The 25,531-nt window shown below is 38.7% G+C and overlaps 1 protein-coding gene across 7 annotated transcripts in view; it reads left to right on the top strand.

Moving 5' to 3' along the window:
• Positions 1 to 25,531, top strand: part of SH3D19 (SH3 domain containing 19) — a 177,476-nt gene that overhangs the window by 23,721 nt on the left and 128,224 nt on the right. For 2 of the 7 annotated variants that reach the window (XM_037830808.1, XM_037830804.1), the window contains exon 2: positions 10,313 to 10,433. The exons of 4 other annotated variants lie outside the window; for them this stretch is intronic. The gene's annotated coding sequence lies outside the window, so the exon portion shown is untranslated. Of the gene's footprint in view, positions 1 to 10,312; positions 10,434 to 10,463; positions 10,614 to 25,531 lie in introns of those variants that run through there. One more of the 7 variants, XM_037830807.1, reaches the window with a different exon arrangement.

Below are 25,531 nucleotides of genomic sequence, written 5' to 3'. Positions count from 1 at the left end.
CTCAGATCTTGAAATCATGGCATTAATCCATTTTTGGTTGCATTAGTATTCCAAAAGAAGATTTCAGGAAAATACATAGTTGAACTACTTACATGTTTCTTTTTAGACCTCATGCTCAATTTTGGGTGGGGGTTGGAGGGGAAGTGTAGTAGAGTAGAGGAGGTGAGAAATGTAGATCAGGTAAGAAACCTGTAATGCAACCCATGGGCATGAAGTGAACCTTAATATCTTTCCGTGAAGGCCTTCTCTTTTGTCATCACAGATACTTTTTGCCTTGCCTATTTCTGCAGAAGCCATTTAATTGTGTCTACAAGTACTTATTCATAGAGGGGCTCCTTCCTGCCCTGCAGGACTAGTAGTCAGAAACAAAGAATGCATTGCACAGAAGTGACAGCCTTATTTCTCGACTGTTCACATTCCAACCCCCAAAACACACTTTCAGAGTCAAGAATGTTAAAAACAAAATCATTTCAGTTTTTTTAATGACATTACCCAGGATTCCCACTGATTCTCCTGTGAATTCTCTGCCTCTTGGGCTTGTTCTCCAGGTACTCTCTTCTCAGCCCCGTACCCCGCCAGCCACTTCGGCTATAATGCAAAATCTCCTGGTATAAGGTTAGACCCAAAGGACACAGGAGGGCCCCAGGAAAGCCAAAGAAAGCAGTGTGGTTAGGAACAAGAAGTCAGGTAGGTCCACATTGTTGGGACCCAAGATCTCAGCTCTTGAGATGGTGGCATTTATCCATTTCTGGTAGTAGGTCATATTGGAATAGACTCCGGGAAGTCTACCACAATCTGCTCCCCAGCTTACCACTCCTATCTGAATCCATAAATCATCAATATGACATGACAGAGGGCCTCCAGAGTCACCCTAAGGAAGAGATAAAGGTCATGAGCATAGTGTGAATGAACCATGAAGAAGAGTGTGGTCACAAGGAGTCACGAGTTCCTTAGAACCAGGCAATGCAACCCATGGAGTACAGAGCTCTGGAGGGAGCTGGACTTCCCACTACATTAGGGGGAGATCATGGCATTCTAGAATCATAGAATTTGATATTGGCAAGTACCAATAGTTCCAAAATGCTCATCTCTGGTTAGATTTTCACCAGTAAATGGTGAGATAAGAGAAATAAGATTACTGTAATGAGGTTTTCACTAAAGCTAAATTTATTCAATTGAATGAACTGCTCCACCCCACCCCCCACCCTTTTTTAACTATTCATAGGTTCTTCTTGCCTTTTTTTTTTATTGTGGTAATATATATAGCAATTATATAATTATATTTATAAATAAAATTTGCCATTTTAACTGTTTTTAAGTGTCCAAATTGGTGGTACTAATTACATTTACAATGTTATGCTACTCAGAACCATCATCCCATTACCAAAACATTTACATTACCCAAAATAGACACTCTATACCCACTAAGCAATAACTCTCCTACCCCACCCCCAGCCCCTGGTAACCAATAATCTACCTCTGTCTCTATGAATTTGCTTGTTCTAGACATTTCATGTAAGTGGACTCATAGAATATTTGTCCTTTTGTGTCTGGCTTATTTCATGTATCAGAACTTCATTCCTTTTTATGGCTAAATAATATTCCACTGTATGTATATAACCAAATTTCAAAAATCCATTCATCTGTTGATGGACATGGTTGTTTCTATTTTTTTGGCTATTATGAATAATGCTGCTATGAATATAAAGTACAGGTTTTTGTGTGGACATATATTTTCATTTCTCCTGGGTGTGGAGTAGAATTGTTGGGGCCTCAGGAAACTCTATGTTCAACATTTTGAAGAACAGCCAGACTGTTTTCTAAAACAGCTGTACCATTTTACAGTTCCACCAGCAATGTATGAAGTATCCTAATCCTAATAACTCTTGTTATTATCTGTCTTTTTGATTATAGCTATCCTAGTGGGTGTAAAGTGGTATATCATTGTGGTCTTGATTTGCATTTTTCTAGTGACTGCTGATGTTGAGCATTTTTTCATGTTCTTATTGGCCATTTGTATATCTTTGAAGAAATGTCTATTCACATTCTTTGTCCATTTTCTAATTGGGTTATTTCTCTCTTTATTAGTGAGTTGTAAGAGTTCTTTATATACATGTCTCTTTTCAGATATATGATTTGCAAATATTTTCTCCCATTCTATAGGTTAACTTTTTACTTTCTTGATGGTGTCCTTTGAAACACAAAAGCTTTTAATTTTGATGAAGTCTAAATTATATCTTGTTTCTTTTGTTGTTTGTGCTTTTGGTGTCATATCTAAGAAATCAGTACCTAATCCAAGGTCACAAAGACTTACCCCTGTTATTTCTTCTAAGAGTTTTATAGTTTTAGCTCTGAAATTTAAGTCTTTGATACATTTTGAGTTAATTTTTGCAAATGGCGAGGTAGTTATCCAAGTTCATTCTTTTATATTTGGATATCCAATTGTCCTAGCACCATTTGTTGAAACTGTTCTTTCCTCAATGAATTGTTTTGGCACCAGTGTTGAAAATCAATTGGCCCCAAATATGAGGATTTGTTTCTGGACTCACAATCCTATTACACTGAACTGTTCTAGCCTTATTCTGCTACCACACTGTCTTGCTTCATAGTAAATTTTGAAATTGGGAAGTATGAGTCCTCCAACGTTGTTCTTTTTTCAAGATTGTTTTTGCTCCTCTGGGTTCCTATAATTTCAATGTGAATTTTAAGATTAGCTTATCAAGTTCTACAAAGAAACTAGATGGGATTTTGATAGAGATTCCATTGAATCCATGATCAGTTTGGGGAATGTTGCCAACTTAACAATATTGTCTACTGATCTATGAACATGGGATATTGTGGTAATTTGGAGCTGTTATGTACCCCAGAAAAAGCCATGTTTTTTTAATCCATCCTTATAGATGCAGATTGAGGGGAGCTTGGCTGCCCCATTGTTCAGGATGAGTGTTGCTGTTCCAGGCTTCAGAGAGGTTGGAGTGCATTCCCCGGGGGTTGGAGAGAGCCTGGCCACCACTCCACTGTTCAGAGAGGGTTGAGAGTGTGTCCCAGAGAGTCCAAGTGCTGCCCCGATGCTTGAAGAGGGTGGAACCGAGAACATAGTAGTCTCCCAAAAGCTTGGAGACATTGGAACCCTCACCCCTGTGTTTGAAGAGAGCACGACCCTTGCTTAATCCCTTGGATAGGGCGGGGCTGCTGCTATCTCAAGCCCTGAGAATAAAATGTCATTCTATAGATGACTTTCAGACCTTGAAATCTAATGAAGTCTGCTCTGCAGTTTTGGGGAACTGTTTGGGACCTTTGACCTTTGACCCTTGTTTTCCTTCCAGTTTCTCCCTTTGGAAATGACAGTGTTTATCCTGTGACTATCCCTCCTCTGTATATTGGAAGCAGATAACTTGTTTTAAGTTTCACAAGTCCACAGCCAGAGGAGAATTTTGCCTTAGGTCACATCATGCCTATAACTGATTTTGATAAGACTTTGTACTTATTTATTGTCACTGAAATGATTTAAGCCTTTGGTAACATTGTAATAGAATGAGCGTATTTTGCTATGGAAAGCACATGTCTTTTTGGGGTCCAGAGGGTCGAGTGTGGTAGTTTGGAGCCATTCTGTACCCCAGAAAAGGCCATGTTCTTTTAATCCATCCATGTGGGTGCAGACCTGTTGGGGGTGGGACCCACAATCGGAAGGTCCCACCCACAAGAAGGACCCACAGGAGCTGAGAGAGAGAGAGCCACTGAAACCAGAACCCAGGAGAGCAGGACCAGCAGACGTCACCATGTGCCTTTCCATGTGACAGAGGAACCCTGATGCCAGCAGCCTTTCTTCAGAGAAGGCATCTTACCCTTGATACCTTAATTTGGACATTTTCACAGCCTTAGTATGGTAACTAGTAACTTAAATCCCCATTATTAAAAGCCAATCCATTTTCTGGTATATTGCATTTTGGCAGTTTTAGCAAACCAAAACATAATTTTCCATTTATTTAGGTCTTCTTTAATTTCTTTCCACCATGTTTTGTGGTTTTAGAGTATAGGTTTTTACTTCTTTTGTTAAATTTATTCCTAAGTATTTTGTTCTTTTTGATAGTATTATAAATGGAAATGTTTTCGTAGTTTACCTTTTGGATTGTTCTTTGCCAGAGTATAGAACTAAAATTGAATTTCGTATATTGATGTTGTATCCTGAAACCTTGCTGAACTCATCTATTAGTTCCAAAAGTTTTTGGTGGATTCCTTCAGATTTTCTATATGTAAGATCACATCATATGTGAATACAGACAATTTTACTTCTTCCTTTCCAATGTGGATGACTTTTTTTTTTTTCTTGCTTAATTGCCCTGTATAATATTGAGTAGAGGTGTTAAGAGCAGATATCCTTTTTCTTAATCTTAGGAGGAAAACTTTCAGTCTTTCACCATTAAGTAAAATGGTAGCTGTGGGTTTTTTTGTGGATACACTTTGACAGGTTGAGAAAGTTCCCTTCTATGCCAAGTTTGTGAGTGTTTTTATCATGAAGATGATCATGGGATGGTCATGTGGTTTTAATTATTTATTCTATCAATATTGTACATTACATTAATAGTTTTTTGGGTGTTAAACCAATCTCACATTTCTGGGATAAATCCCACTTGCCCATGATGTATAATTCTTCCTAAATGTTATTGGGTTTAGTCTCTAGTATTTGTTGAGGAATTTTGTGCCTGTATTTATAAGAGACATTGGTTTGTAGTTTTCTTTTCTTGTGATGTCTTTGGTTTGGGTATGAGGATAAGACTTGTCTCACAGAATGAGTTGGAAAGTGTTCTTTCCTCTTCTATATTTTGGAATAGCTTGTGAAGAGTTGGCAATTTAAAAATATTTGGTAGACTGTACCAGCAATGCCATCTTGGTGGTGGTGTTTGTTTGTTTGTTTGCTTTGCTTTGCTTTGTTTTCTTTAAACTTTATCTAAAAATAAAAAAAAATAAACAATAAAAAAATTTCAAACAAAACAAAAGAGTAAGAAAAACAACCTAAAATAACTACATTGCTTCCGACGTGTTCCTATCATACCTCCCAAAAATGAACAAACCATAGCCATTCCTGACTATTCCCATAACATTAAGATTACCCTCCATAACTTATCTGTTTGTATTAGATTATTGTTCCCCCTTCACTATTTCCTGTTTATCGCTAGGTCCCCTACATTCTACAATCTAAAACATTTATTTTACATTTTTCACAGAGTTCACATTAGTGGTAACATACAATATCTCTTTTTGTGCCTGGCTTATTTCGCTCAGCATTATGTCTTCAAGGTTCATCCATGTTGTCATATGTTTCACGACCTCGTTCCTTCTTACTGCCATCTAGTATTCCATCGTGTGTATATACCACATTTTGTTTATCTACTCATCTGTTGAAGGACATTTGGATTGTTTCAATCTTTTGGCAATTGTGATAATGCTGCTGTGAATATCGGTGTGCAAATATCTGTTCGTGTCACTGCTTTCCCATCTTCCGGGTATATACCGAGAAGTACAATCACTGGATCGAATGGAATCTCTATATCTAGTTTTCTAAGGAACTTCCAGACTGACTTCCAGAGTGGCTGAACCATTATACAGTCCCACCAACAATGAATAAGAGTTCTCATTTCTCCACATCCTCTCCAGCATTGTAGTTTCCTGTTTGTTTAATGGCAGCCATTCTAATTGGTGCAGGATGGTATCTTGTTGTGGTCTTAATTTGCGTCACTGTAACAGCTAGTGAAGATGAACATTTTTTCATGTGTTTTTTAGCCATTTGTATTTTTTCTTCAGAGAAATGTCTTTTCATATCTTTTGCCTATTTTATAATTGGGTTGTTTGTACTACTGTTGAGTTGTAGGGTTTCTTTATATATCCAAGATATAAGTCTTTTATCAGATAGATGGTTTCCAAGTATTTTTTCCCATTGAGTTGGCTGCCTCTTCACCTTTCTGTCAAGTTCCTTTGAGGTACAGAAGCTTTTAATTTTGAGGAGTTCCCATTAATCTATGTTTTCTTTCACTGCTGTGCTTTGGGTTTAAGGTCTAAGAAGCGACCTCCTAATACAAGGTCTTGAAGATGTTTCCCTATATTGTCTTCTAGGAGTTTTATGGTCCTGTCTCTTATATTGAGGTCTTTGATCCACTCTGAGTTAATTTTTCTGTAGGGTGTGAGGTAGGGGTCCTCTTTCATTCCTTTGGATATGGATAACCAGTTCTGTCAACCCCATTTATTGAAGAGACTGTTATGTCCCAGTTCACTGGGTTTGGGGGCCTTATCAAAGATCAGTTGATCGTAGATTTGGGGGTCTATTTCCAAACTCTCAATTCAATTCCATTGATCAATATGTCTATCTTTGTGCCAATACAATGCTGTTTTGACTATTGTGGCTTTATAGTACACTTCCAAGTCAGGAAGTCTAAGCCCTTCCACTCAGATTCCCTAACGTCCCTCTCTGCCTTGTTCCACAAGTCCCTGGGATTGGTGTAGGGCTCCTGGCACTTCCATGAGGCACCTCTGCCTCTTGGCTGTGTACTCTGCAGGCTTCCACGGAGGAGTGGTGTGCACCATCACAGGCCGGCGGAATCCCTAAGAAAGCTCCCTGCCACGGTGCTGCAAAGGGGTTTCTCCCAGCCCGCTGCAAAGATGGCTGTATGGGGCATGAAAACTACCTAACTTCCGCAATCCTCCACCTGCTGCCGTGGCCCGTCCCTGGCTTGGGGGTTCCTAGCTGAGGGTGTGCGAAGGGCTGTCACCCACACTGGATACTGAGGCGGGCACCCGGGGCGTGGGTGCTGCCAGCTCCCCAGCCATTTTCTGCATTTTACACTAACCCACCTCTAGCCACTGCCTCTCGGTTTCTCCCCACTGCAGCGCAGCTCTGGCTGCCATTTTCCCAGCAGCCTCTGGATCAAACACTCATACATCACCAAACGCAGTCTCATGGTTTCTCCAAGTGCATAGTCACTGTGGATTTAGAAGTCCTTGCCCAGCCAGTGGAACGCTGGAACCACTATTTTGGAGCACTTTCTGTCTTTTATGTAGTGTTTTTTGTGGAGGAGAATTTTGCTCTGTCTCTCCTAATCCGCCATCTTGGATCCCTCATTGTTTGTTTTTTAATCACCGATTCCATCTCTTGTTACAGATCTATTCAAAGTTTCTATTTCTTCTTGAGTTAGTTACAGCAGTTTGTCTTTCTAGAAATTTGTCTATATCATCTAAGTTACTTAATTTATTATATAATAAATATTTAAATATATTATTATATTTTAAATATTACCTTATAATACTTTTTATTTCTGTAAGGTTGATACTAACATTCCTTTTTCCATTCCTGATTTTAGTAATTTGAATATTCTCCCTTTTCTCCTTGATCAGTCTAGTTAAAGGTTCTTCTAAATTTTGTTGATCTTTTCAAAAAAACAACTTCTGCTGTTGTTGGTTTTCTCTGTTGTTTTCCTGTTCTCTATTTCATTAATTTCTACTCTGATTCATATTATTTACTTCTTTCTGCTCACCTTGGGTGTAGTTTGTTGTTGTTCTTCCAGTGTCTTAAGGTAGAAGGTTAGATTCTTGATTTGAGATTCTTCTTTTTTAATGTAGGTGTTTACAGCTATAAATTTCTCTTTGGGTACTGCTTTAGCTGCATCCCAAGAGTTTTAGTATGTTCTGTCTTCATTTTCATTCATCTCAAAGTATTTTCTAATTTCCCATGTGATTTTTCAGTGTTTAGTAGTATATTATTTAGTAGTACATTGTTTAATTTCCACAAATATTTGAATTTCTCAATTTTCTTTCTGCTATTCATTTCTAATTTCATTCCATTGTGATCAGAGAGTGTACTTTGTATGATTTTAATTCCTTTAAATTATTGAGGCTTATTTTATGGCCTAGCATGTGGTCCATCCTGGTGAATGTTCCATGTGCACTTGCAAAGAAGGTATATTCTGTTATTGTTGGGGCCCTTTCTCATTTTAAATTTTCTTATGGGATTAGATTCCCTCAGATTAATGCTGCTGCAGTTAACAATTATAAATTGTGGACAATCTATAAAAAAGCCCAGCTCTCTAAAGGTGCTGGAGAGTGACCAAAAATAGGCAGAAACTGGAGAGGAATTAGTCCGTAGGGGAAGAGAATAGCACTGGGTTTTAAAAAATGTCTTTTTAACTCCTCCGTGGAGCAGGCCCCAGTCATCACCCTAGATGGTGACTGAAACTTAAATAGAAACCCACAGTCTTGCTGGCTTGAGGTATCAGAAGACAGAGTTCAGGGCTACGCAGTTGGAAAGTAAAGAGAGTAATCCCAGAAAGGAGAGAAACACAAGGGGGGCAAAGGGCAAATTCTCCATATAAACTGCTCAAATCTCTGACTGATCTCTGAACTACATATAAACATGCAGGTTAAACTCCAAGCAGCCCAGCTAAGGCTTAAAAGAACTGAACAGAGATTTTAGCTGCTGCCTACCACAGAAAAAACCCAATTCGGAGTTTGAGTTCAGCCAAATGAACTGCCTGTGAAAAGAGAAAATCAGCTTTATTCAGAGAAATATAACAGTCCATATTCTCCATTATGTATCACTGACAGTACCTAGGATAGAATCCAGAGTAATTGGATAGTCAAGAAAACAGGAAAATGTTTTCCAAGAGAAATGGGAAAATGTTACAGAAGAGAAAAAGCAACCAGTGAAAAATAACCCTGACATAACTCAGATTTTGGAATTAACAAATAATGATTTTAAAGCAGCTATTATCACTGTGTTCAACTAATGTAAAGGAAAATTTGTTCATAATGAATACACAAATAGGAAATCTTGGTGGACATATAGGAAAATATGTGTGTGAGTGTATATATAAAATGAAATGGATATTCTGAAACTAGAAAATAAAATATCTGAAAATCTCACTAGATGAACTTAACAGCAAAATGTGGAAGACAGGAGAAAAGAGCTTGAATACGATCAATAAAAAGTGTCCAATTTGAAGAACAGAGAGAAAAAGAGGTAAAAATAAAATGAACAGAGCATCAAGAGTCCTGAGTGACAAAGGTATAATTTACAAGTTTCTGATTGTAACTGAAAGGGGAGACTAAGGAGATGAGATAGAATAATGTTTGAAGAAATAATGAGAGAAAATTTCCTAACTTTTGATGAAAGACATAATGAATGGATTAAAACAAGCAAACATAAACTCAGTGAACTCCAAATAGGATATATACAAAGAAAATCTCACATAGTACATCATGTTCAAACTGCTGACAATCAAAGAAAAAAATTGTGATGTTTCCTTAAAAAGTTAAACATAGAAGTACTATATGATCCAGCAATTCTATTCCTAAGTATATCCTCAAAAAAATTGAAAATAGGGACTCAGACAGACACTTGTACATCAATGTTCATAGCCATATTACTCACAGTAGCCAAAAGGCGGAAAGAACACAAATGTCTGTCAACAAATGAGTGGATAAATAAAATGTGGTATATCCTTACAATATTATTCAGCCATAAAAAGGAATGAAGTTCTGATACATACTGCAACATGATGAACCTTGAAAACAAGCTAAGTGAAATAAGGTAGACACAAAGACAAATATTGTATGATTTCACTTACATGAAATAATCTAGAAAGGGCAAATTCATTTAGATAGAAAGTAGATTAGAGGTTACCAGGGACTGGGAGAGGGAGGAATGGGGAGTTACTGCTTGATGGGTATGGAGTTTGTTTGGAGCAATGAAAAATATTGGAAATAGTTAGTGGTTCAGTTGCCTAATATTGTGAATGTACCAAATGCCACTGAATTGTTCACTTAAAAATGGTTAAAATGGCAAATTTTATGTTATATATATTTTGCCACAATAAAAAATATGCAAAAAGAAAAAATATGGAAAGCAGCCAGAGCAGAACAATGCATTGCACACAGTGTAATAAAGACAAAAATGATGGCCGATTTTTCATTACCCTGTTATGATCAGAAGACAATGGAATGAAATTTTTAAGTGCAGAATGAAATGTTCTTACTTGAAAAAATAAAAAATAACTCTGTCATCCTCTCAATAGATTTATGAAATTTTACAGGTTTGTAAAATTCCAGTGACCATGGTTAGCATTAGTCTATATCAACTGTCTTATAGTTGAAGAGATTAAATTCATAGATACAGGTTAAGTTGCTTGTCAGAACTCTCATCTCCTGACTTGCAATCCATTGATGTTTACACATAGGAAAACCTGAATCCAAATTAAGATTTCATGTTAAAAAAAAAAGACTCAAGGGTAAACCCTAACCTGGCAACTGTCCTTTCTTTTTGTAGGATCACCAGCACAAATCATGTCATCCTTGATGACTGGCTCCACTGACGTTACAGTACTCGCTGGGTTGTAGAGATGTTCACAAGTCTGGCGGTTAATTAAGGGCACTTCTACTTCCTGGAGGTTTGAAGGGTAATCAAATTCTGTAGAGGTAGACAGGAATGGAAGCTTAAAGCAAAAAGTGAAAAGTTGTGGAGCAACATTCACTCATAGTATGCAGAAGTCTGAATGGGAATCCAAAAGTGGAATATAATCACTCTTCAATCATCTTTGCTAATGGAAGGATATTTTGATATAGTTGATGTAAGACAAAGGATAATTCAAAATTATTTGTTTGACTTTGGAATGTTTGACATTTTTATAATGTGCAAAAGTGTGGTATTCCTCAACATTTTGAGTGTAATTAACAGCACTGAATTATATATGTTAATACAGTTAAAAAGGGGCATTTTAGGTTGTATATATGTTACTAGAATAAAAATTAAGAAATAAAACATAGGCCTGTACAACACAGTGAACCCTAATGTAAGCTATAGACCTTAGTTAGTAGTGTAATTATAATATTCTTTCATCAGTTGTAACAAAGGTACCACACTAATGCAAAGTATTAATAATGTGAATGCTTTATTTTCTACATGATTTTTCTGTAAACTTACAACTTCTCTAATTAAAATTTTTTTTTAAATAAGTGAGGCATTCCTAATGTTCTACATAAATAGTAATTCTGATAAAGTTAGGACTTCTAAAATATTCTAAAACCCCTTCTTTTCCCATTTTTCTGCTCCCAGATCAATTCCTATCTTGTCAATACTCTTCCTGGGAAAAGAGGTGACACAACACTTTAAAAACATTAAAAACACCAGACACTCCAAACTTCATTTCAGGTTTATTAACCTCTGTTTGAAAGAGGTAACTGTGTTTAGATCGCTGATATCTGCTCTTCCAGCTATACCTAGACTCTAGGCAGGATATAAGAATAAATAAAATAAATATATAAATGTCAAAAAAAAGGCATTTTATTTGCAGGCATAGAGAGTATGAATAGGTTGATGTGGTTTTGAAGACAAGTATTTGCCATGGTAATGATATGCCTAGAATGCAAATATCCTGGAAACGGTACAAGAGGGTGAAGTATAGAACAACCCCTCTGTGTGTTCTTACCTTCATATTCACTGTTGCCAGTTCTTCCCCATCCAGTCACCCAACAAGTAGCTGGAATTGTCAACTCCTTTTTTTTTTTTTTTTTTTAATCATCATTTTATTGAGATATATTCACATACCACGCAGTCATACAAAACAAATTGTACTTTCGATTGTTTACAGTACCATTACATAGTTGTACATTCATCACCTAAATCAATCCCTGACACCTTCATTAGCACACACACAAAAATAACAAGAATAATAATTAGAGTGAAAAACAGCAATTGAAGTAAAAAAGAACACTGGGTACCTTTGTCTGTTTGTTTGCTTCCCCTACTTTTCTACACATCCATCCATAAACTAGACAAAGTGGAGTTTGGTCCTTATGGCATTCCCAATCCCACTGTCACCCCTCATAAGCTACATTTTTATACAACTGTCTTCGAGATTCATGGGTTCTGGGTTGTAGTTTAATAGTTTCAGGTATCCACCACCAGCTACCCCAATTCTTTAGAACTTAAAAAAGGTTGTCTAAAGTGTGCGTAAGAGTGCCCACCAGAGTGATCTCTCGGCTCCTTTTGGAATCTCTCTGCCACTGAAGCTTATTTCATTTCCTTTCACATCCCCCTTTTGGTCAAGAAGATGTTCTCCATCCCACGATGCCGGGTCTACATTCCTCCCCGGGAGTCATATTCCACGTTGCCAGGGAGATTCACTTCCCTGGGTGTCTGATCCCACGTAGGGGGGAGGGCAGTGATTTCACCTTTCAAGTTGGCTTAGCCAGAGAGAGAGGGCCACATCTGAGCAACAAAGAGGCATTCAGGAGGAGACTCTTAGGCACAAATACAGGGAGACCTAGCCTCTCCTTTGCAGCAACCGTCTTCCCAAGGGTAAAACTTATGGTAGAGGGCTCAACCCATCAAACCACCAGTCCCCTATGTCTGTGGTCATGTTAGCAACCATGAAGGTGGGGTAGGCGAATACCCCTGCATTCTCCACAGGCTCCTCAAGGGGGCACTACATCTTTTTTTTTTTTTTTTCCTTGTTTGTCTTTTTTCTTTTTTTTTTTTTTTTTAACTTTCCCTTCTTTTTTAAATCAACTGTATGAAAAAAAAAGTTAAAAAGAAAACAAACATACAATAAAAGAACATTTCAAAGAGACCATAACAAGGGAGTAAGAAAAAGACAACTAACCTAAGATAACTGCTTAACTTCCAACATGTTCCTACTTTACCCCAAGAAAGTTACATAATATAGCAACATTTCAGTGAACTTGTTCCTACTACATCCATCAGAAATTAACAGACCATAGTCATTTCTGGGCATCCCCAGAACGTTAAATAGCTTATCTGTTCTTCTTGGATTATTGTTCCCCCTTCATTAATTGCTCTCTACTGCTAGTTCCCCTACATTCTACATTATAAACCATTTGTTTTTACATTTTTCAAAGTTCACATTAGTGGTAGCATATAATATTTCTCTTTTTGTGCCTGGCTTATTTCGCTCAGCATTATGTCTTCAAGGTTCATCCATGTTGTCATATGTTTCACCAGATCGTTCCTTCTTACTGCCGCGTAGTATTCCATCGTGTGTATATACCACATTTTATTTATCCACTCATCTGTTGAAGGACATTTGGGTTGTTTCCATCTCTTGGCAATTGTGAATAATGCTGCTATGAACATTGGCGTGCAGATATCTGTTCGTGTCACTGCTTTCCGATCTTCCGGGTATATACCGAGAAGTACAATCGCTGGATCGAATGGTAGCTCTATATCTAGTTTTCTAAGGAACTGCCAGACTGACTTCCAGAGTGGCTGAACCATTATACAGTCCCACCAACAATGAATAAGAGTTCCAATTTCTCCACATCCCCTCTAGCATTTGTAGTTTCCTGTTTGTTTAATGGCAGCCATTCTAACCGGTGTTAGATGGTATCTCATTGTGGTCTTAATTTGCATCTCTCTAATAGCTAGTGAAGCTGAACATTTTTCATGTGTTTCTTGGCCATTTGTATTTCCTCTTCAGAGAACTGTCTTTTCATATCTTTTGCCCATTTTATAATTGGGCTGTCTGTACTATTGTCATTGAGTTGTAGGATTTCTTTGTATATGCAAGATATCAGTCTTTTGTCAGATACATGGTTTCCAAAAATTTTTTCCCATTGAGTTGGCTGCCTCTTTACCTTTTTGAGAAATTCCTTTGAGGTGCAGAAACTTCTAAGCTTGAGGAGTTCCCATTTATCTATTTTCTCTTTTGTTGCTTGTGCTTTGGGTGTAAAGTCTAGGAAGTGGCCTCCTAATACAAGGTCTTGAAGATGTTTTCCTACATTATCTTCTAGGAGTTTTATGGTACTTTCTTTTATATTGAGATCTTTGGTCCATTTGAGTTAATTTTTGTGTAGGGGGTGAGGTAGGGGTCCTCTTTCATTCTTTTGGATATGGATATCCAACTCTCCCAGCCCCATTTGTTGAAAAGACCATTATGGCTCAGTTCGGTGACTTTGGGGGCCTTATCAAAGATCAGTCGGCCATAGATCTGAGGGTCTATCTCTGAATTCTCAATTCGATTCCATTGATCTATATGTCTATCTTTGTGCCAGTACCATGCTGTTTTGGCAACTGTGGCTTTATAATAAGCTTCAAAGTCAGGGAGTGTAAGTCCTCCCACTTCGTTTTTCTTTTTTAGAGTGTCTTTAGCAATTCGAGGCATCTTCCCTTTCCAAATAAATTTGATAACTAGCTTTTCCAAGTCTGCAAAGTAGGTTGTTGGAATTTTGATTGGGATTGCATTGAATCTGTAGATGAGTTTGGGTAGAATTGACATCTTAATGACATTTAGCCTTCCTATCCATGAACATGGAATATTTTTCCATCTTTTAAGGTCCCCTTCTATTTCTTTTAGTAGAGTTATGTAGTTTTCTTTGTATAGGTCTTTTACATCTTTGGTTAAGTTTATTCCTAGGTACTTGATTTTTTAGTTGCTATTGAAAATGGTATCTTTTTCTTGAGTGTCTCTTCAGTTTGTTCATTTCTAGCATATAGAAACATTACTGACTTATGTGCATTAATCTTGTATCCTGCTACTTTGCTAAATTTGTTTATTAGCTCTAGTAGGTGTATCGTCGATTTCTCAGGGTTTTCTAGATATAAGATCATATCATCTGCAAACAATGACAGTTTTACTTCTTCTTTTCCAATTTGGATGCCTTTTATTTCTTTGTCTTGCCGGATTGCCCTGGCTAGCACTTCCAGCACAATGTTGAATAACAGTGGTGACAGCGGGCATCCTTGTCTTGTTCCTGATCTTAGAGGGAAGGCTTTCAGTCTCTCACCATTGAGTAGTATGCTGGCTGTGGGTTTTTCGTATATGCTCTTTATCATGTTGAGGAAGTTTCCTTCAATTCCTACCTTTTGAAGTGTTTTTATCAAAAAGGGATGTTGGATTTTGTCAAATGCTTTTTCAGCATCTATTGAGATGATCAATTGATTTTTCCCTTTCGAGTTTTTAATGTGTTGTAATACATTGATTGTTTTTCTTATGTTGAACCATCCTTGCATGCCTGGAATGAACCCCACTTGGTCATGGTGTATGATTTTTTTAATGTGTCTTTGGATTCGATTTGCAAGTATTTTGTTGAGGATTTTTGCATCTATATTCATTAGGGAGATTGGCCGGTAGTTTTCCTTTTTTGTAGCATCTTTGCCTGGTTTTGGTATTAGATTGATCTTAGCTTCATAAAATGAGTTAGGTAGTGTTCCATTTTTTTCAATGTTTTGAAAGAGTTTGAGTAAGATTGGTGTCAGTTCTTTCTGGAAAGTTTGGTAGAATTCCCCTGTGAAGCCATCTGGCCCTGGGCATTTATTTGTGGGAAGATTTTTGATGACTGATTGGATCTCTTTGCTTGTGATGGGTTGGTTGAGGTCTTCTATTTCTTCTCTGGTCAGTCTAGGTTGTTCATATGTTTCCAGGAAATTGTCCATTTCTTCTACATTATCCAGTTTGTTGCCATACAGTTGTTCATAATATCCTCTTATAATTTTTTTAATTTCTTCAGGATCTGCAGTTATGTCACCTTTTTCATTCATTATTTTGTTTATATGGGTCTTCTCTCTTTTTGATTTTGTCAGTCTAGCTAGGGGCTTGTCAATCTTGTTGATCTTCTCAAAGAACCAACTTTTGGTGATATTTATCCTTTCTATTGTTTTTTTGTTCTCTATGTCATTTATTTCTGCTTTAATCCTTGTTATTTCTTTTCTTCTACTTGGTTTAGGATTGGTTTGCTGTTCATTTTCTAGCTTCTTCAGTTGATCCATTAGTTCTTTGATTTTGGCTCTTTCTTCCTTTTTAATATATGCGTTTAGTGCTATAAATTTCCCCCTTAGCACTGCTTTTGCTGCATCCCATAGGTTTTGGTATGTTGTGTTCTCATTTTCATTCGTCTCTATATATTTAGCAATTTCTCTTGCTATTTCTTCTTTAACCCACTGATTGTTTAGGAGTGTGTTGTTTAACCTCCAGGTATTTGTGAATTTTCTAAGCCTCTGATGGTTATTGACTTCTAATTGTATTCCATTGTGGTCAGAGAATGTGCTTTGAATAATTTCAATCTTTTTAAATTTATTGAGGCTTGTTTTATGTCCCAGCATATGATCTATTCTGGAGAAAGTTCCGTGAGCACTAGAAAAGTATGTGTATCCTGGTGATTTGGGATGTAATGTCCTGTATATGTCTGTTAAATCTAATTCATTTATCAGATTGTTTAGGTTTTCAATTTCCTTATTGGTCTTCTGTCTGGTTGATCTATCTATAGGAGAGAGTGATGTGTTGAAGTCTCCCACAATTATTGTGGAAACATCAATTGCTTCCTTTAGTTTTGCCAATGTTTCTCTCATGTATTTTGTGGCACCTTGATTGGGTGCATAGACATTTACGATTGTTATTTCTTCTTGCTGAATTGCCCCTTTTATTAGTATGTAGTGGCCTTCTTTGTCTCTCAAAACATCCCTGCATTTGAAGTCTATTTTATCTGTGTCAACTCCTTTTTGATAAGGGGTAGGCAGATGGGCTTGATGAGAGTAGTAAAGGTGACTGAGGAGTAGAGCTTCAACAAGGCGATGTCTGCATTTACATCGTTAAAGTTAGGTTGGATGATGATTTCGGCTACATAGTACTGCAAGCCTTCAATTGAATAGTCTGTACTAATTGATCCCAGCCACACAGTATATAGAGTAAAACTCCAGGTCCTAAGGGGAAGAGAAGAAGGAGATTAAAAGTGGAGTATAGTTGTTTGCTTTAGCTGGGCCGGAACAAACTGCCTATATGTAGCGCTAAGTCTCTAGGCAAAATATCAGGGTGTTTCTGAATTGGGCTGCGGTTGGTTTGTTCCTTCCCTCCCTCCTTCCCTCTTTCTCTGACCACTTTCTTTAGTTGTTTTCTGTTTCTATGGTCTACTCTTGTATGCTTAAGGCCAGGGTTTTGTCTTAACATTCTGTCTCTGTTTCTGTCCTTCACCTCTCCCATTCCCCATAGTTTCAGCCATCACCTGTATGTTTAATAGTTGTCATTCTTTATTGCCAGCTCTGATTTCTGTACTGAGACTTTTATTTCTAAATAAGTTTTAAACCACAGTAATACATAAACTCAGTTTAAAATGTCAAGTAGTTTGATATGATGTACAAAATAAATAAGTTAATGAAAAACAAGTTCTCTGTCCTAACACATCAATTCACACTATCCAGAGGCAGTTACTTTACACTCTTTTAGCGCTTTCTTTTAGTATTTGCACCAGTATTTTCAAGAAACTGCATATTGTTGTTCTTGATACCTGTGTTTTTGTTGTTGTTGTTGTTGTTGTTTGTTTGTTTTTCAGTTTTAGACTATTGACTTCCTTCTGTGGAAGGTGAAGATTGAGCTTTCTTATACATCCCTGCTCCCCCACCCCCAACTTCCTTTCCACCCATCCTGCTAAACTAGTGTGATAATTTTTTTTGTAAGATCAGTAGTTAATGTGTATGTTCTTGTGACTACGTAAATATTATTCACAGTGCTACATACTGGGAACTGTGATTATGTTTCCTTTCTTGTAAAACTTTCTGCCTCTCCTGGAGTTAGAATGTGGTCTCACTTCTTTTATGTTCTTAGTTTTCCATATATCCTTCTCTAACTCATTATTCACTCCCATACCTCTCAATATGTTCAAACGTCAGATATTCTATCAGTACTATCTTTTTCAGAGCCACCTTCTTGCTCCAGTCTGGACTGCTGCAGGGCTATCATCTTTCCATTTCCCTTAATGATTTTCTTGGGGAATCTCTTCTGTGTGGTACTCCCTCTTTCCTGGATCCCATGTTTTTCTGTTATGCCCTCCTCCCCTTATTTTGTTGAAACATGTTTTCCTGTGGCTTCCTGGAAAACATGCATGAGAGGTAATTTTTGCTACTTTGCATGTTTGCAAATGTCTTATTTCTATCCCACACATGATTAATAGCTTGTATCTGGGTAGAATTCTAGGCTGGAAATGATTTTCCCTGAGCATTTTGAAGTTATTACTCCATTTTCTGTGAGCTTTCAGTGTTGTTATTGAAAACTCATGTCATTTTGATTTCTGTATGTATTAATTTCACATTGTTGCATAACAAAATTATCCCAAAGCTTAGTGGCTTAAAACAGTCACATTTTTCTCACAGCAGATGCCTCTGACTCAGGAACTCTCATGACACTGAAGTCAAGGTATGGGCTGCAGTCTCATCTCAAGATCTCAAGGCTCAACTTGGGGCGAATCTGCTTCCAAGCATATTTATATGACTGGCAGGCCTCGGGTCTTTCCGAGCTGTTGGCTGGAGACAATGGTTCCTTCCCATTTGGGCCTCTTGATGGGGTTACATACCACATGGCAACTTGTTTCCCTAATAGTAATGAATCTGAGGGAGACCAGTTTGTGTTTGTGACCCAAAGAAGCTGGAGACAAAATCTCCTGACTGGTGTTTCGGTTGCTGGCAAACTGTAAGAAAAGCATCTAACACAGTGCCTGTCTCCATAATTTCTTTTCCTACCTCTATGCCCTGTCCCTAGTAGCACCTGGTTCTAGAGTCCAAAGTAACCTAGGGTTTCCTTTTGCCTTGCCTGTCTTATCACTTTCATATGTCTGTTGGTTCATTCATGAAGTTGTTTGAATGTGTGAGAACCTGTGTACGTGCTAGACACAAGTAGAACTCACGTTGTAAAGCAGTGCGCTGCAGTCAGTATCCACTTTTGATGGATGAGGGAACCTCCACAGATGTGGGTTTGCCCCAAGCACACGCTGACCTGCCAAGGCCATTGCCCTTCCGTAGCATCCAGGCCAACCGTAACGCGGCTTGTCAGTATACGTCGCCCACACACTAGAGAAAGAGTAGAGAGGGAAATGTGGAAATCCAAGAGTCCTATTCCTCTGGACCCTATTCCCAGATTCCCATCCAGTCCCAGGACCTGAGTCCTCCCTAGCCTCCAGACCACCTCCTTTCCAGTTCCAAGCCCAGGAGTCCTCAGTCCAAGTGGAGACCACTCACCTGATTCCAGCTCTTTATCTTTGGGAGAAGTGGTCAGATAAGACTCTAAGAAAGACACATCAGATGATTACTATGTAATAGTAAACACATCTTATAGCTAGATTCACTGGAGAATGAAGCTTCCCACATATTTAAATTTCCCAGATTGATGTCAAAGGCCAACTTTTTACAAATGTCAAGTCATTAGTGGGAATCTAGATAACTACATACTTACTTGCCTTCTTTGGGAGCATACATGGAGCATAGTTTAACTTTTACTTGGTGATTCAAGGTCATCATTAGGAGTATCGAGTATATTAGGTTATAAATACAATGATGCCTTCAGATGTTTTGAGGTTTATAACCCATTTACTTTTGGCTGTTATGTTTAGCTGGTTTGTACTTTTGCAATTGTATAGCTTCCTCTTTCCTAGCTGTTACCTTTTTACTGCTTTCAGCCTACCCTGCTTTTTCTTTGCTGTGGGCCAGAAAAATAAACGAACAAGCTTATACCTGAAAGTGTTGAATGGCATGTACACTTTAGGTTCTCTCTGCCTGGAACACTCTTTTCCTAGATCCACTTCACTAACTCATTTATCTCCTTCCAGTTTTTGTTCCAATAACTTGTTCTTAGCGAGGCCCTCCTTGACTATCCTATTTGAAGTTACAACTCACTCCCTATCCCGGCACTCTCAGTGTCCATTTCCTTTTGAAACATTTATCACCTTCTAACATGCTTTTTAGTGTACATAGTTAATATGTGCATTGACTACTGTCTGTCTCCCCCTTAGAGGTAAGCCCACTGAGGGCGAGGGTTTTTGTTTTATTTACTACCATAGCCTATCAAGAGACTTGGAATGCTGCCTCTCAGGACTATCTGAGGTCCCCCTCTTCGTAAGTAACATCCCACTGGTGACATGCCTAGGTGCTCTACATGACGCCTTCTTGAGCTAGAAACTTGTGCCTCTGCCCGCCCCACTGCAGAGGCTCACCTGAGATCCCCAGCAAATGGGACAGCAGGAAGTCCTGGCCACCAGGGCCCATGTTGCTGACCTGCTTCCTGGAGTGGGACTCAGAGAGGGGCTGGCTGCGGAGCAGCAGCAGAAGGGAGGCACAGCTGGCTTCTCCTCCTTAAATGGACTCCTGGGCTTCACCCGCGCCTCTCTTTCAGTCTTCACTCTGGGCAGATACTGAAGAGACCAGACTTCAGAAGCCTGGCTGCAGGTGCAGAGGGAGGAGCTTGTGTCTGAGGCGCCCCCTGCTGTCTGGGGAGATCAGGGCGTCCGGATGCCTCCCTGGGGGTGGGGGATGGGAGGCATAAGGGGGGCGGTTGGGAGGGTGCTGGAAGGAGCAGGGCCCTGTCAATATGAAAGAAGGACAGGATTCTTCAAGAGCAAGAATGCAAAAGAGGAAAGGAGCCTAGTATCTGGCTAATTTATCCCTTTCTTTTCATTTTTCTTACAGTGTGTTAGCCATAGAATATACTTCCAGTCAGATTTCCTGGGAAATAGACTCTAAGACAGAGATTTGTGTGCAGGAAGTTTTTTGGGGGGTGGTGTCAGGATCAACAACTCTGAGAGAGAAAGGGAAACAGGACGGGCAGAGAGAAGTTAAACTGCAGTGTACCTACAACAGAGGCCTCTGCCTATTGCACAGGGAGCTCTGGAGCTGGGGTGGCCCCTGTCCTTCTGCATCTTTTGTTGGAGGCCTCCTCCAAGAAGGGCATTACCTTTGGTGAGGTAGCTCTGTCCGCAGTTCTTGGGATAGGAGTTAACTATGTACTGTGAGCAGCCGGGGGTCCTGGCTGTAAGGGCATCAAGGCAGCGAACCACAGCACCCATTACAGAATTCTGCTCTGAGCCTCTGATAAATCTTAGCATCACTAAAAGTGGGACAAGCCAGACATTATGTACCTCCTGATGTGCCATAGTAAGAAGCACGGAGAACCTTCTATGAAGTATTCTTGTCAAAAAGAGTGAAACTGGAATCTCTAAAGCTAACTTCCATTTACAGCAAATGCAGGAGATGAAGGAGTCTGTTAAATCACAACACAAGGAAGCCAATAGTCAAATCCAGAATGTGGGACATTTTATGAAACAACTGGCCTGGTTTCTGTAACACATCAATTGTATGACAGTAAAAAAGGATGTGGACTGCTCTAGATTGGAAGAAATTTAAGAGACAAAAGTGTTTTGCACCTTATTTGGATGCTGATTTAACAAATCAACTCTAAAAAGACATTGTGAGACAGTCACGGAAATTTGATAATGAACTGGATATTAGATGTTATGAAAGAATTATTAATCTGATAGGTGTGATAATGGCATTGGGTTATGTGAGAAAATGTCATTTATTTATTAATTTAATTATTTTAGAGCAGTTAGAGTTTTACAGAAAAATCATGTAGAAAGTAGAGTTCCCATACAACCTCCCTCCTTCCCACTACACAGTTTTCCCTGTGAAATGTTCATTTTTAAAGAGAGTATTGGAACCTATGAGTTATTACACCAAAACCCTTTTGTTGTTTTGGGGGAAATTTCCTCTGTTTTTCAGCCCATGGTTCTTACTGTCTTTTTCATGGGGATGGCTGTATGACCTTAAGCAGGTCACCTTTCCCCTTAAGACCTGGCTTTTTCCTATTTTAACACGAAAGTAGTGGAATCTGTTAATGATCTCAAAGATTCCTTACAGATGTAATAATGAATTATGCATTACTTATCACCCCACTCCATCTATTTACCTTTGTCTATTATCTATATTATACCTCTATACTTACTTACTTTATTTTTGATTCAGCAGTCTAGGAACATGTTGGCCTGCCTTTTTACTGCTCCCTTGGCTTAAAGATATGAAAAAACTAAGAACGAAAGACTTGGACACGAGAGTTGGTCCATAATGCCCACTCCAGGGACTTGAATAAAGAAAGTTTAGGAAAAAGCTAAGACAGACTTTCTGTTTGTCTCATTGTGTGCTCTGTCTCCATGTCTTAGATTATCTATCCCCAGATCATTCCCCTGTTATCTTGAAATGTCTCTGCTTTACACCATAGCTTGCTTTGAGAAGTGGTAATGTGGTAGTGGTGGTAAGAGCTTTACTCACTCACCATGTAGCCATGGGCAAGTTACTTACCTGTCTGTCTTTGTAATATTGGCACACTGTTAACCTACAAGTTTTGTGGTTTTTTTCCTTTAAGGGTGGGGGGAGGTGGGGAAAAGGATTAAATGAGATATTATTTGGCAAGTACTTAGCACAGGTTTGGCCTCTTTAGGCAATGTGCTGTGTGTGTGTGTGTGTGTGTGTTTTTATCATAATTGTTGATGATTAATATTTTGGTTTTAACTATTAATTTAATTCCTGGCAAACAGGTCGTGTTGGCGATGGTTTAGATTGATGTCGATGATGCCTATAGACCAGGTTTTCTCATCCTTGGCAGGATTGACATTTTGGGCGGGATAATTTTTTGTTGTGGGGGACTGTCCTGGGCACTGTAGGATTTGTAGCAGCAACTCTGGCCTCTACCTACTAGATGCCAGTAGCACCTTCCCACCACCAAATGTCCCTCCCAGAAAGCAAAATCATCCCAGGTTGAGAACCACTGCTATATAGCGAGGTTTCCACTATAGGGATTGGATCTTCTTTTGAGCTCCTTGAGGATAAAAAAGGGACCATAGTAGATATGCAGGTTTTGTAGCTATTTATCTGTATTTTCAGGAGGAGCAAATGGACTCTGTTGTCTCTTTTTATTCACTTTATCAGATCAGTCCATTATATTAAAAAATGAATAAATCCCTTTATAAAACAGTCTCCTAAATAATGTAATTCTCTAGCAGACCCTGAATTTTGCCTTTTTTGTCCCCTCTCAGCAATAGATACCTGTGCCCTCTAATAAATGGTCCTGTCTGGTCTTCATTCTTGAACTTGTCAAAGAAATTTTTAGTCCAGCTTTAGTTCTACTAACCAGTAAAGTCCCAGAACTCATCCATATATTTAATTCTGACCAAGCCCTCGGCAGCCTTGTTCCTTCTCCTGCTCTTTGCCTTAGCTGACCAGGTCTGTAGGTTTTCCTGGCCTGCACCCGCCTTCTCAGCAAGGACGGCTCCTGCCCTGAGCTGCCACCTATTTGCCCACAGCCCTAACAGCTTTTAACAAGCCCCTCTTTCCAGGGATTGGTCGTGTTCCTTTGATCACTAAAAGAAAAAGTATTTCCCATTTTATGTTTATTGCGTCTACTCATACGAAAGGAATTCTTCCTTATCGTTTTGAAAGCTGGCTTTCTATAGTCTATAGCTCTCATTTTGTTTTTTAAAGACAAGATTTGGTACCTTCTGTTGGTAACACACCATGCAAAGGTGCTGCTAGAGGGTCAGCCTGGTAGCATGGAGCTATATACCCCAGAAAAACAAGTTCTTAAACTTTAATTCCTGTGGGTGTCAGCCCATTGTAAATAGGACCTTTTGACATGGTTATTTCAGTTAGGGTGTGGCCCAGCTGACTCAGGATGGGTTTTAATCCTATCACTGAAGGCCTTATAGGGAAGTCCACAGAGAGAGAAAAAAGCCAGAGGGAGCAACTAGAAGCTGAAGGTCAGTAGAACCAGGAAGAGAAAGGAGAAGCCAGGAGAGGCTGCCATGTGACAGAAAAGCCAAGGACCAAGGATTCACTGGAAGCCAGCCCCAGAATGTCATAGTCTTCTGGGAGAAAGCATTGCTTTAATGACACCTTGATTTTGGACTTTTTCCTAGCTTCAAAACTGTGAGCCAATAAATTCCTGTTGTTTAAGCCAACCCACTATGTAGTGTTTGCTTTTAGCAGTCAGAAAACTAAAACAGTCAAGAAGATGAATGACAGCAGTTTCTCTTTTCAAGGTGGTTCCCATCTATTCAGAAGGAGAAGTAAGTTGTGTACACCCAAGTAACTATAAATGGAGACTAGGAATTCGAATAACTAAGACCAAATAAGAGGTACAAATAATAAGAGGTACAACTAAGTCCAAAGGATAGATGTTATTTTGGCATAGTATGAGGAGAACCTTTCTCAGAGCTTTCCAACAATGAATGGGGGTAATTTGGTAAAGTGGAAAGAGTCAGATCTTTGGAGTCAGAGAGTCCTGGATTTAAATGTCTGTTTAATCAAGTGTTAGCTGTGTGATTTTGGGCAAGTTATTTAACCTCTCTGAACCTCAGGGGTTTTGTTTTGTTTTGTTTCATTTGTAAAAGTGGGATAAATAATACCTTCTTGAGTTGTTAGGACTAAATAAGATAATGTTTAAGTAACCAGCCGAGTACCTGTTATGGTTAAGTTCATGTGTCAACTTGGCCAAGTGTTGAACACAAGTTCGTGTGTCGTTTGGTCAAGCAAGCACTGGCCTGATTGTAACCGTGAGGCTATTTTGTGGATTTAAATCATAAGTAAGTTGCTTGCATCTATAGCTGATTACATCTACAATCAACTGAGATCACCTTCACCAATGTGAGAAGTCTTATTCAATCAATTGAAGGCTTTACAAGGAGAAGGGATGATTTCAGCAGTCAGGAGGGATAATTTCCATCACTATTTCAGTCAGCCAGCTTCTCCTGGGGAATTTATCAAAAACCTTCATCAGAGTTCCTACCTAGCTCATGGCTCACCCTATGGAATTTGGACTTGCCCATCCCCACAGTCATGTGAGCCAATTCCTACAAAAAACTCTGTTGGTTGTTTCCCTAGAGAACTCTAACTAATACACAGGGGCTATAAAGTAAATGTAAGTTCCTGCCATAATTAGATATGAGATAAAGATGTCATGTCACTCAGAGAAGCCACTTAAGCAGGTCTTTCACAGGCAGCATGACTTGGCTCTAGTTACCTCAATCCAGGATCTGGGCCCTTAGTTTGTTAGCTTCTGAAATTCAGGCGTTATCAGAGCATCTAGATCAAATTCAAGAGACTAACTTACTAAATTTTAAGACTTGTGTATGAACCAGAATGTTGATTCAGAATGATTGTTATTTATTTTCATTGCTTGGAATTATCATTTTTCCCAACAAGGGCACCCCTTCTTGATATGAGCAGGGAAGTCAAATTAGCAAATAGGTTGTGGTTTGAGGAGGCTTAGGACCAGAGCAAGTGGAAGTGGCTAATCTCCAAAAGCATTTCACTTACTCAAATGAAATATCCCTTCTTCACAAAAACTGGGTGCAAGAGCACTTCTCTGTAACAGAATGTATTTTTCCAAGTGAATTGAAGTTTGTATTGTTCAGATTCAATATCTCTCTCCCTTGACAGCCCAGGGTCTGATGAACACACATAGTTGTCTGACCTCCTCCTTTCTTAATAATATTTTTCTTCACTCAGTCTGTAACAGTGTTGATTAAGTTTAAGCTACTTTAGGTATGATCTCATTCCTGATACTTTGCCTTGAGATTATGCCAAAGTCTTCAGGTTAGCATATTACCAAAAGTCACGAGGCATGTATTTACTGAAATCTTTTGGGCTCCTTCTACTGGCAACTCATCTCAGCCATCATGTGTGTATTTTACTTGTTAAATTTACGTTTTAGAGGATTCTAGT

This window comes from Choloepus didactylus, chromosome 3 (assembly GCF_015220235.1).
Source record: "Choloepus didactylus isolate mChoDid1 chromosome 3, mChoDid1.pri, whole genome shotgun sequence".
NCBI lineage: Eukaryota > Metazoa > Chordata > Mammalia > Pilosa > Megalonychidae > Choloepus > Choloepus didactylus.
The sequence above is the reverse complement of the archived record's forward strand: the minus strand, read 5'-3'. Positions and strand labels throughout refer to the sequence as shown.